Here is a 14,088-nt window from a genome sequence, read left to right as displayed (position 1 = left end):
ACAGGTATGGACTATCTTCGTCGATGGATCTTCTAACCCGAGAGGCAACGGGGCTAGAATTCTGCTGGAAGATGGACAAGGAGTAACCATTGAGCATTCCCTCACTTTCACATTTCCAACATCCAACAATCAGGCAGAGTATGAGGCTTGCATCGCCGGACTACAGCTAGCAAAAGAAATTGGCGCCCATAAGGTATTAATTTGCAGCGATTCCCAATTAGCTATGTCTCAAATTATAGGTGCATATCAAACCAAGGACACCCTCCTTGGGAAATATCTGCTCAAAGTAAAAGAGCTCATGGCCGACTTCGATGAAGCGACCATTCAGCATGTGCCCCGTGAAAGCAACGCCCGAGCAGATATCTTGTCCAAACTCGCCAGTACCAAATGCCTCGAGAATAATCGGTTCGTCGTCCAGGGAACAGTCTACCACCCAATTGTCATGACGGTGGAATGAGTGGAGATCCTAGACAACTGGATGGGCCCTTTCATCCGATACATCCTACATGGCACCATACCTCCTGACCTGAAGGAAAAGCAACGGTTCCTCAGGTGTTCCTCTTGGTACACCCTGGTCTGGGGAACACTGTATCGATGAGGATTCACCGCCCCCTTGCTCAAATGACTTGGTCCAGATCGGGCGGACTACGTCCTCAGAGAAGTTCATGAGGGAAGTTGTGGGCATCATTTGGGCGTCGCCTCACTTGCTAAGAAGGTGTTACGTGCTGGGTACTACTGGCCCACAATGGAAAAGGACGCAACAGACCTCACTCGAAAATGCACTCGTTGCCAACTTTTCACCGATTTCCACAAAGCCCCACCAGAAGAATTAACCACAACACAAGCGCCTTGGCCTTTCTGTAGGTGGGGTATGGACATTCTGGGACCTTTCCCTCAAGCAACGGGGCAGCTGGAATTTTTTATAGTCGTCATAGATTACTTCACCAAATGGATAGAAGCAGAAGCATTGGCTGTCATCACTTCGGCAAATATCCAGAAGTTCACGTGGCGAAGCATAATCACTCGTTTCAGCATCCCGTCCGCCATAGTAACGGATAACGGCACCCAATTTGCCGATCGGAGATACCAAGAATTGTTATCAGGCCTCCGTATCAAACAACACTTCACTTCAGTAGAGCATCCACAGACTAATGGGCAGGCCGAAGCAGCAAACAAGGTCATACTGAAAGGGATAAAGAAAAGTTTGGATGAGTCAAAGGCAAATTGGCCGGATCAACTCCATCACGTACTGTGGGCGTATCGGACCACTCCCCACTCTACGACCGGCGAGTCACCATTCAACTTAGCATACGGCGCAGAGGCCATGATCCCGGTCGAGATAGGAGAACCTACCTGGCGAACAATTCAATTCAACGAGAGCAATAACCAATCTTTCCTCAGAAACAACCTTGATGAAGTGGAAGAAATCCGAGAAAGGGCCCGTCTCAAAGAAGAAAATATCAAAAAGAAAACCGCGGCGAAATTCAACTCTTCAGTCATTACCCGCCAATTTCCCGAAGTAACTCTGGTATTAAGGAGAGCAGACATAGGACGGGTGAGAGGCAAGCTAGGACCTAATTGGGAAGGACCTTACGGCGTAATCAACAAGATCGGCAAAAGAGCATACAAACTTCAAGATTTGGCAGGAAAAAACATCCCCAGGACTTGGAACGCCGCCAACCTCCGGATATTCTATGCCTAACCGACAACCCCATGCGCGGTTGGTCGATCTTTTGTAATCCTTTCCACTTATATGTGATTGAGATATTATACTCTACAATTGTTTTGATGGATCATTTCCCAGTCTTGGTTTCTTTACTTTCACCCAAGGGGTCGGGCTTCGCCCCCCTTGCCCGGTGCAAACTCACAATGGTTTTTTACTGTCACCCAAGGGGCTGGTCTTCGCCCCCCTTGCCTGGTGCAAACTCACAATGGTTTTTTACTGTCACCCAAGGGGCTGGTCTTCGCCCCCCTTGCCTGGTGCAAACTCACAATGGTTTTTTACTCTCACCCAAGGGGCCGGTCTTCGCCCCCCTTGCCTGATGCCACCTCACAATGGTTCTTTACTTTCACCCAAGGGGTTGGTCTTCGCCCCCCTTGCCTGGTGCAAACCCATAATGGTTTTTTACTCACCCAAGGGGCCAGTCTTCGCCCCCCTTGCTTGGTGCAAACCCATAATGGTTTTTTACTCATCCAAGGGGCCGGTCTTCGCCCCCTTGCCTGGTGCAAACTCATAATGGTTTCTTACCTTCACTCAAGGGGCTGGTCTTCGCCCCCCTTTACCCGGCGCAATTTCACTTCATGATTTTCTACAATCACTAAGGGGTCGTTTTGCACTTACGTTCGCCTGGCTCAAGGCATTCAAATTCAGAATTAAATCCATCACACTCAAAATGTTCATAAACACAAGATTGACCAGCAGTTGCATAAAGTTATGTACAGAATTTAAATAAAGAGATTATCGCAACAAGTGTTCATTCATTCAAGGGAAACATATTACAAGGTACTTAAAAACAAAAAATTACAAAGTTCCCCACCCTGCCCAGGAAAAGACATCAAGACTGGATCGTCGTTGTCACCCCCCACCAACAGGCGCCCATCTTCCACATAGGCTCCCAGCTGCATCCAAGACCAGTCTTTGTTTGGAAAAGCCAGAGCTAGTTGGGACTGGGCACTCTCCCAAGCATCCACAGCGGCTTCACCCACAGCCTTCTCCAACTGCTCTTTTTCAGCCTCAACGACCGCCTGTCCCTCCTCTAGTGCCCGTACCCGAGTTTCCAGGGACGCCTTCTCCTCCCCTAATGCCTGCACCTGCCCCAGAAGTGCGACTTTTTCTCGCTCGGCAGCCTCAGCATGGGCTTTCCAAGCTACGGCCTCCTCTTTTCGTCGACGAAGCGCTTCATCTTTGGCACGAACCGCCCCTTCGGATTCCATCACCTGGGTGGTGAGTTTCAACTTGTCACTTTCCAAAAACCTCACGCGAGTGGATAGATCCACCGCCTGGGCCTTGGTGACCTCGCCCAATCTGACCAACTCCGCCTTCTCGGCGGAATGAAAATCAACCATCTTCTGCTTCTCCGCCTCATGCGCAGCCCGAAGTTTCGCCATCACGCCATCCGCCTTCCACGACTCCAGAACCCCATCCGCCTCCAGATACTTCTGGATATGGGCAATAAGGACAGCATTTCCCTTCACATTTTGCAGCAGGACGGACAGGGGTAACTTGTCGAAGGTCTCCTTGGCATGGGCATTGAGGAGCGCCTACTCAATCACCCTGGGGACACTAACAAGAGAAATACGGTCCTGACTTCCCTTAGCACCTTTCTTCCTGCTTGGCTCAGAGGAACGACCGACATCCTCTCCAGCTGTTTGCCTAGAGGAAGGGGGCGCCGATGTACCAGCTTCTTCCCCCGTCGATGCGGACGGGGGATTTCCAGTAGGATCAGCAGGAAGAATAGTTTCAGTAGGCGCAGCAAGGGGCGTATCAGCATCCCTTTGGACCAGCTCTTGATCCATCAAATTCTTAGGCTGCCCCCCACTCTCTGAAGAAGGCGGCATAGTTGTTTGACTGAGGGACCCCTCATTAGGACAGGGAACGGGGGATGACGTTCTCTGACACTTGGAAGAAGCAGTGTCTTTCGTAACCAGGGCGGCGGTCCTTTTCAGAAGTAGGCTCTTCCTCAGCTTCTCACTCATTTTGGCTTTTAGTTCGACTGCACAAAGAGGAAGAAAAATGTTAGTAACAGGATAAACAAATACATGAAGACAAAGAAGTAAAAGAAGTCGAAATCCGGTCCAACCACCAACAAGGTCCACTAAAGCCCCGCCCCCGTCCCGAATCGCCGAGCAAGGAAGAATTCCCCCCTCATCGATCCAGTAAGTTATGAGTTGGGCAGCTTTCGCCACTTCCGGAGATAAGTCTTCGGTCTCCACTAAAAAGCTTTTGGAAGGGCGTTGATGGATGTCCCCCTTCCAGGCAAAGGGGAATCGCGACTCTCCGGATTTGCTGAGGCACTAGTCATTCCACGCCCGCCTAACGTTCACCTTGAAGTACCCGCCCTTCCATTTTTTTCTCATTAGAAGACAACGGCGTGAATAGCCCTCGTTTGGGCCGAGATTGCAGACTCGTCCACCCGTGGCACCCCTCCTTATCTTCATCGGAATTGGTGCGGTGGCTGAACCGGAACATCCAGAAGAACAGCTTTAGAGTGCAAGGGATGCCCGCCGCCTGGCACATTATCTCGAACGCCTGGATGAACCCCAACGAGTTTGGGGTCAGTTGGCTCGGTGCAATCTGGAGATGCACCAACAGAATTTGCATATCCCACTCCTCTAGAGGGAGACGAAGCCCCAAGCCCCGGACGTACGCCTCGTACAGAAAGAAGATGTATTTGTCTTTTTTCTCCTCGGTGAAGTCATAGCAGACCCTCTCCCCTGACCTAGGGGCGCTGGCCTCGAAACCATGAAAAGTTTCTTTGGCCACAGGTATGTTGAGGGGAGTCCCATAGGGGAATGTGCTGGGAGTCCCGAGCACCTTTCTGTCCACCCACTAATAGCGGGAATCCTCCCTGGCCAGCTCCGCCGGAACGAATAGTTGAGGAGCCTTTGCCTTATATGTCCTCATCATCATGAACCTGCCATCATAAGAGTCATCAGACTCAGACCTAGACTCAGACTCAGACTCAGACTCGGAACTGTCACTCAAATTGAACCCATACTTGGCACGCAGTGAGGCCAAATAATCGTCGGCGCCCCTCCAGTGAAACCCTGCACCTCCACCTCTGGGAGGAGGAGGGACGACGCTCAGCGGTTCAAAAACCTCCACCAATGTGTAAGACGAAGGCGGCGATTTTTGGAAACACGGTGGAGGTCCAGGAAAGATCTCCACGTCGAAATCAGACTCCTAATGACAAATGAAAACCATGAGAAACGAGTGTTACCTGGGTTTTTGAAGAAGTTGAAAATAGGAAGAATCCAAAAGAAGATCACGCTGGAAGCAAGAAGTCGCGAAAAGAATTCAGGGGTTTTTGAAAATACGTAAAAGAGAAAAATCACAAGACCCTCTATTTATAGAGGAACCTGGACCATGGGCCCAATGACCAGGCCCATCCACATCCTCATCAGGGCCGTAAAAAAACACTCAAGTGCAATCCAATGGAAACCCGAAAAACAAGGAAAATTCAGCGGAAACCAAAGGTCGTGCCACGTGCTGGCAGTTGAATGACCAGCGGTCACTCCCATGACACGACAAAGTTCGGCGGACATTAAGGGTCACAGTAGGTAATGATGAAACGTCCCACTCCAGCGGATACGTTACCCAAGGTCATTAATACCTACCACGTGGCGCGGGGAACCAAAGAGACACGCCATAAAATCTCAAGAAGCAACTAGCTGCTCAAGATAGATCAATACGCCCAGTTAGACAATCACCGGGTCGAAGAGCATCTCCAACAGTCCTCGCCCAGCGCCCTAGCCAGCTCAATCAACGCCCCTTCAATCTCAGGTCGCCAAATCTCATACGGTCAGACCGCCTTGAAAGAGATAGAGTCTCCCAACATGCTTGCCCAGCATCCTGACAGACTGGGGGCAACTGTTCCTACCCGGCGAACCAAAGGTTCACATACTTGGTCGCCGAGGTGGGCCCCGCGTGTTGGGACCACCAGAGTTGACCTTAGAGACAGCATGCCTTCAGTACCTCACTAACCCACCTGCCAGCACGGCAGGCAGACTGCAGAACGACTACCAAACCAACCACAGGCTAAAAGACAAGAGTGGCACAATGTACGGTCCTGGCAAACCGCCTGACATGGGAAAGCAACCCCCGACAATACCTTTGGTCGGCCACGCGTTGCACCACCTGCCAAGAGCCTAAAGTCAACTCTCCCTTCTATAAATAGGGATCTCTACCAACAGGAAGTATCTTAACCTCTTTACTCTTTAGCATTACTCACTCTACTATTCTACGACTACTCTCTTCTCCTTCCTCAGCAGCTGATCAATCACTATCCATAGCTTTGTGTTCTAGGAAAGAACAACTCTCCTACCTCATCTTGCTACTTTGACGACTACTCTCTTCTCCTTCCTCAGCAGCTGATCAATCACTATCCATAGCTTTGTGTTCTAGGAAAGAACAACTCTCCTACCTCATCTTGCTACTTTGACGACTACTCTCTTCTCCTTCCTCAGCAGCTAATCAATCACTATTCGTACCTTTGTGTTCTAGGAAAGAAAAGAAACAAATTACAAGAAGGGAAAAAACTGAATAACATGTTCAACAACCGTTATTATTCATAAGTAAATGAAAATACATTTAAATAAGGATTTGGAACCAAAGATAGCACTCTGTTTAGTTGAAAATCCCTTGTCCAAGTGACAAGAAGATCAAACTCATCATCTTTTCTTTTTTCAAACAACTTCCATTTGGAGAGAAAGTGTGGTACCCATTTTTCATGTGTATTATGTGGAGTAAGATATTCTCTGATTTAAATACCAACATTCTTAAAAAATATACTTTTGTTGGTTTTGAGCTTGAACAAAACCTACCTTATCAATCTAGTTGAATGCAAAATACCGACTGTATAGAAAACATTTTCATATGGTATAAATTATTAACGTCCTATCATCCCACATATTAATTGGTACATATTGATTTTATTAGCCATCATATAATGATTTTACAAGCAAAATACTTGTTAGTGCAGTTCCAATTAATTGATATTCATGGGTCCGACCATGGTCTAGGAGTCTCAGGGAGGTTTCATTGTAATCAAAGTATGATAAGAGTAAAGAGCGAGACATAAGTGAGATATCATATTTTGAACCAAAACCTGAAGATAATGGTTCCATGGTTTTCCACTTATAAAATATTTCACTCATTTTTTCATATTTAATGTGAGACTTCGCACTTAAAATAAACGCAATAAATATATACATTATTTTGTACCAAAACATTAAGATAATGATTTCAGGAGTTTTTTCTATTTATAAACTCTTTCACTCATCTTCTCATATTCATTATGAGACTTCAGATTTGAAATAAATGCAAGAGATATATATTTTGTAATTTAAACTATTAGTTACATGATAAATTTGTTCTCGATTTCGAGTCTTGTGGATGGAAAAAATGTCCGCTGAAAGAGTTAGCTCCACGTATCTGTGATTGTTTCCGACTCGGACAAGATTATCTCCATTGCGAGAATACGTGTGGGAAACCAAAAAAAACATGATAAACTTGTTTCAATTCGTTGGATACAATAGAAAAACTTCTACATAAATGTTATGCTTAAGAATAATACCCGTAATGACATATTCATTAAAATCTAATATTTAGGATTTTGGAATGAAGAGGTTTATCGAAAGGATGAGGAACCTCCTAAAGTCTTTTTGATCTAAGAACTAATTCATCTATATGCACTCTATAGAGAAACTCTTCATATAACACATCTTTTCAAATAAAAATGTAGAAACAAACTTTAATGGTTGACCAAATTTGCAACTTCCTATAAAGAGCAAGATAATTGAGTTAATATTGATTTATAGCTAAACTAATCATAAAATTAATGAAGTAAATTACCTTTTTTACTTTTGCTTCAAAATTAGGGTTATAGTATTTGACTAGCTCTATGGTGTATACAATGCCATATTTAGTGACCAAGGAAGTCATTCTTTGTTGATCAGAAATTGGAAAAAAATGAAAGATACAAGGGTGGTTTGTTTAATATAATTAAACCTTCTACATAATCTACTGCATTTGTGCTATTCAATGAGAGTAAATGTTCTTGGTCTCCAGAAAATGCATTGAAATCGGTGTAAAGCAATCGAAGCCACTTCACCTGCATGCAATTGAAACAAAGTATATTGTCATGATTAATTGAGGGCTTAGACTTTGAATATTAAGTAATCATCTATAGTTGAAGAAAAAAACTTCAACCTTTGGTTAAACTTTTTTGGTATTAAAAGGGTATCTCCTCATCCTTTATGGACAAGGAATTAATCCCTTTCGAGATGTATGGTTGTCCTTCCTAATAAGTGTCGCTTCCAAGAATCAAATGTTTGACCTTTTGGTCATCCTAGGAATCCAATAGGTCCTTATACTCTTAGATCACCAACACCTTAACTTTGAAAAGATTAAAGTTGTGTTAACAAGTCCTAATGACATTGTTTAAGAAGTATAAATGGGTAAGTCAATCTTATAAATCAAAGTCTATCCACACCACTTCTCAAAATATTAAAGAAACAATTTTCATTACAACATAACTCCTTGAACTTCCGTAAACTTCCTTAAACAATGTTAAGGACACTTGTTGAAAATTTAATAAAATGTGAACTTTTATATGCAAATATGCCACAAATAAAAAATATTATAACATATGCCTTTAAAGTATATATATATATATATGAATGGGGAAAGGTAAAAAATAGAAATGTGTAGTTAGAATAGAAAGAGATAGAACCATATATCAATTTTAGTTAATAAATTATTGTGGTGGGGGCGATTTATTTTTGTAGCATTGAGTTACAAGTATACCAACTTTGCGCTATTTTGACATTGCCATGTTGCTCTTAAAGTAATAAAAAGGATGAAAATAAAGTATTAAAAAGAAATAAAGTAATGAAACTATAAAATGTACTGTTTCTTCAATGCATTAAATGTTTAACATTTTTATCAAATTCTAAAGTTTTACTTTCAGATTTTAGCTTCTTAGCCTCAGCAACGTTAAGAAAATCCTGTATATAGGAAGAAGATCCTATACTTTGTTGTCTCATTTGGTGTCCCATCTAATCAGAAAATCTTATTTTATTAAAAGTAAAAATTATAATAACATAAATTAATATTTGTACATTATTCTAAATTTGATTAGCTTATTACATGAGGACAAAAATATATTGGGACAAAAAATCCTTTGTACAGATCCCATATCCGAGGGTTCTATTTCACTGTTTGTCCCAACCAATAACAAGTCACCATCTCATTTAAATTGAGACATCAGTTTTAATTTTTATTTAACAGAAAATATGACGTTAATCAGTTAATGTTTTTCACCCTCCCCTGCACATTTTCTTTTCTGGTTCTCCAAGTTGTTCTTAACTTCACACACTTACCATTTCTTCTTTCACTCTTTGTTTTCTCTCAATCACTCTCTTTCTCTTATAAAATCTAAACTTTCACATAAACCCATCTAACTTTAACAGAATGAAACAAAAAAGCTTTTTCTTTCCTCTACCATCATCCAAGAGTGGTAACTTATGGAGGGTCTTCCCCAAGGTTACACCGTTAATGTTTTTCACATTCCCTGCTTGTTTTCTTTTCTTGTCTGCATTGGTTATTCATATTCAATTAAAAGTTAATGTCATTAACTTTGCAAAACTGCTCAAATGTGAACTGGATTTCCCTTTTTGCACAACAACCCAAATGTGAACTACCTCTACTGCTCCCATTGTATCACTCTCCTTCGCCCAGTGTTGTCACCGTTTTCGCTTGTGAGAAAAGTGCAAGGCTTGGCCAAGCTTAACGCCTCTGTTGCTGCTTTTGTACCATTTTCCCATCATAGATGCGACTCCCACTGCCATGGTGAACCTAGAGAAGCAATTTGGTTAAGGTAGTGCCAATATTTATGTTTATCAATGTTGAGTAAACATAGAGTAAAACATATCTAGAATGGATGAATAGGTGTAGCGGTATACTATTTGTTCTACCCAGTTTCAGAGTCTCCTCATATCGGTTGATTCATAAGAGTTTTCCCTCATAAGTGACCACTTAATTTGTTGAGAATTTATCTCCTTATTTTTTGATCTATGCTCATCAGACTGATCATATTCTTGTGATGTTTAAAGTACAAACACATTACCCTGATTAAGCTACTTTAGATGATGATTCTCAACACAAGCCTTAGACAAAGGACATGAAGAAGTTTAAATATGATTTTCATGAAGAACTTGTAATTCACAAATTCACTGAACTTTGTTTCAGATTAGATTAGGAGATGAATACTGCTCATAGGGTTGTTAGAGTCAAACGTGAGTGCTTACATTTTGATATGAATGACAATCTCTATCCATTAACCCCGGTCTTAATTTGGCAAGAAAATAATAGACTATACATTAGAATACTTGCATATTCAAGAAAGTAAAGTAGCAAACAAATTATCATATGCTTTGAAATGCTTAAACCTCTCAAATAAATTAATCACGTGAATGAATGTATCATCTCTCATTCACCAACCCTTTACTAATCTTCTATGGAGGCCTTTGAAGCCGCTACTAATGTGGATCCAAAGAAAACAGTGCCTCAGCTCTTGGAAGCAATTCATAATCTATATTCTATAGATTTCTTGGGATGACAGTGTCACAAATGTTGCAAGTGGAAAGGTAGCTGGACTTGACACTGTTATTGTAGGGTGTCCAGATTTGGAGCCAGGTCCTGATCATGCTTTGAGTAAAGCGGTTATCACAATCAAAACCTCACTAAAACTTTAGAAACCAAACCTATAGCAACTTCCTCAATTCATCAACAAAACGTTGTGTAGCTTCAACATCAACTGCTTTTCCTTGGCTTCCTACACTTCAACACGGTCCCCAAAGGACCTTAAGCCTGCAATCAAAAGTACCAAATAGGCAATGGCAAACCACATGACATATTCCTTTTCAGTTACATATTCTAATGAGGATAAAGGAGGGTCAGGCATGAATCAGCAAAATTCCAACTAAAATGGTACACCAAAAGATGCAAGACTGCATTGTTAGCATTTCAGTACAAATTGCAAATAAGTATGATTGCAGTTACACTTTTTAAGGTAGTAATGGCATAAAGATCAACACTCAAAGTGGCATATTCTCCCAAGAGTCGTGGGATTCCAGTTAAAGGATATTTAGAGAGTGCATAATACACCATTTCATTACCCTTCACAGAATAAATGGCAATCAAAGATAAGTTATCATTTAGAAATCAGCCATGACTTCAGCAGGCACAAATCAACCATTTCAGTTACAGAATCAGCCTAACTGCAACAAAGGGCAATCATGGAGCACAAACCTTTTAGGTTACTGGATTAAAATGGGCAGCCTAAGGGTCTGCCTTCAAATAGTTATAAAAGGAGACACTACAAAATCATAGAAGATACACATATTATACACCTGCAGCACAAGCTGTCGTGGATCACACATACATACACCTACAAATCACGGATACACCACCATAAAAATCAGAGGGGGCATTCAGTGAAAAAGGCAGAGAAAAATAGATAAAAAGAGTGACACACAAAGAGATTCACATATCATACCAATTCATACAACCATAACCAGGGAGCAACTACTATACATACATCCAAGCAAAAGCAATCCGAAGATAGAGTTATATTTCACAGGCATTATAAATCAAGAGGGCAATGACATATACATCATACGGCAAGGCAAAACATACACTCAGGTAAGCATTCAAACCGTAAAAAATGTCGTGTTATGAATATACCTGCTTTATACGATGTACATACTAGACTTGGATGTTTAATTGGTTATAATCAATCATACACATTGGTTTCAGCAAAACATATATCTGCTTAAGCAAAAAACGAAGTAGAGTGAAATAGACGGTGCATTGTCCTAACCTTAAAGCAGGATAATATGATTTAGGTCCATGTTAACTTTTAACTCAAATCTATTTCTCGCACATATAAACCAGTCCACAGAGATACACATAACCATGCTGATTGGGAGTATAGGACAATCATAAAGCAATTCTTTCGACTTGTTCTCAAATAAATTAATATTCAACCTTATTTTTATATGCATGTCACCCATTAATTTAAGCACTAAAAGATACATAAAAGAAAATAGAAGGGGGATATGATACCTTATTGGTTCTCCTTGCCTCCACCACCATCAACCCAAGAGATAGAATTCGAGTCCACCTCTCCCTAAGTCGTAGAGTCGGTCTTCCAACTGAAAATCGGGTCGCGACACTAATGCTGCTTTTCCGGTTGATTGAAAGTATTAAAAACAACTATCCACGATAATCAATTATTAAACAGAACAATCGATTTCAATTATTCTGAATCTTTGAAATCTTGACCAAAATAGTTTCTTGCAAATCAAGTTATCTCATAAACAATCTTTACCGTTTCAATTTGCTTAATGAAAATATTCCAAATGCTAAATCAATAATATGCAAATAAAGAATGAATAAGCAAATTCAAGAATCAATAACAAAACATGTAAAGACTGAAATAAAAAAGATAAAGGGATAGAAGAGTGTGCCAAAGAATTTTATCCTCGTTCGTTTGTGGGTCCACTTGCAAATTACATTCAGGCCTTCCTATATGATCTCAGAAGATTTTCTTCACTATGGAATAAAACGTATGTTACAAATTCTTCCAATGACTTTACAAACCTTCATTTTTTGGCCCTAGAGTCTCTCACGCTAGTTTAACCTCATACCCGTCTCTTAGGATACTCAACACACTCACGGTATAGTCCCATCCACTAATTCCTCTTAACCAAGACCTTTGTAAAGGTGAAGATTCAATACTTAACCTTAGCTAGGTTTTTACTATAATTCTCAAGAATTTTGAGAATTTCAATTCAATTGGCTAAAGAAAAAAATCTGAGTAATATGCACCTTATATGTGCTAATTGAACACTAAACCCAGAAACAAATCCAAAGACAAAAATATCACAAGAACCCTAAATTCTAAGTGAAGATTAATGCAAGGTTTGTGTATATGAAATCTATAATGCACTATATGAAAAGAATGTACGAATTCAATCTCTTTTCACTCTTGAAATCCAAAGAAACTCTAACACTATTCAACACAAGATTTCATTCAGAGACTTTTATGAAAATGTGAAATTTTGAAAATCTAGATTCTCAACAAATGAGTAGAACAACAATTTTTATACAATATTGTTTTCTGTTATGTCTAATTGATTACCTCAACTTGTAAACGATTATTGACTTGCTAAAATCTTGTTATCTGTTGAAAATAATCTATTGTTTCTTGTGTAATCGATTATTGATGTCAATATATCTAAAGCTTTTAGCTAGTGGAACTTTCCTAATCGATTATTCCTATATGTAATCGATTATCAGGTTCCATGGCTATATAATAGATCACTTCATGGTAATCAATTATCTCCTACATTATGTATGTGTATGTAATGCATGAGTTTGACATAAATACCATTTTGATGTAACAAAACCATGTATGGTCAATGTAATACATGAACACTAGTTATCATGTATGGATAGATGATAAGTCTCATTTTAGATAAATCAAGTTTTAAGTCTTGTGAGACTTTCATCCTAGGTTCACCTAACCTAGACTAAATCTAAGTAAACATCTTAAGAAATAATCAATTGTTTATTGAGTAATTGATTATTGATGCCAAGAGATCTAAATCTTTTACCTACTGGAACTTTTTTAAGATTATGATGGCCTTGAGTCTTGACATGTTGTTTGTAGAGTTGTCTTCATCTTCAAGCTTTCCTAAAATCCTTATATTCGTCAAACCATACGAGTCGATCATACTTACAACCTTTGATTCCTATTTCAATGTCAATCAATTCTCATAAGTACACATTAAACCATGAATGACCAACCAACCTTATAAACAAAGTCACTCTTGGATGATGGGAGAGGAAAAAAAGAAGCTTTTTTGTTTCATAGTGTCAAACTTAGATGGGTTTATGTGAAAGTTTAGATTTTAGAAGAGAAAGAGAGAGAAAAAACAAAGGGTGGAAGAAGAAGAGGTAAGTGTGTAATGTTAAGAACATCTTGGAGAACCAGTAAAAGATAAGGTGCGTGGAAGTGATGGTGTCATATTGTCTGTTAAATAAAAATTTATTCTGATATGTCAATTTAATTGAGATGGTGGCTTGCTATTGGTTGTGACAGGCAATGAGGCAAAATCATGAAACAGACGATCTTTGTCCCTATATATATATATTTCATTTATGAGTAAAATAATCTCATTTTAAATTAAATGAGACTAATAGCTAAATACAGCCCTTACAAAAGCTAAAGTACCAAAACAATCTTCCAAAAATTGCATTAAAACTTGTGATTAATTTCTTAGAATTTGGAGGTCGGGATC

General features: G+C 40.4%; 1 long non-coding RNA gene across 1 annotated transcript; it reads right to left on the bottom strand.

Moving 5' to 3' along the window:
* On the bottom strand, positions 9,972-13,767 carry LOC109326287. Its single transcript, XR_002105227.1, has 3 exons — positions 13,402-13,767; positions 11,849-11,963; positions 9,972-10,591 (listed from the first exon to the last, which is right to left on the bottom strand). It is a non-coding gene; the product is annotated as an uncharacterized LOC109326287 (long non-coding RNA).

Source organism: Lupinus angustifolius, chromosome LG14 (genome assembly GCF_001865875.1).
Source record: "Lupinus angustifolius cultivar Tanjil chromosome LG14, LupAngTanjil_v1.0, whole genome shotgun sequence".
NCBI lineage: Eukaryota > Viridiplantae > Streptophyta > Magnoliopsida > Fabales > Fabaceae > Lupinus > Lupinus angustifolius.
The sequence above is the reverse complement of the archived record's forward strand: the minus strand, read 5'-3'. Positions and strand labels throughout refer to the sequence as shown.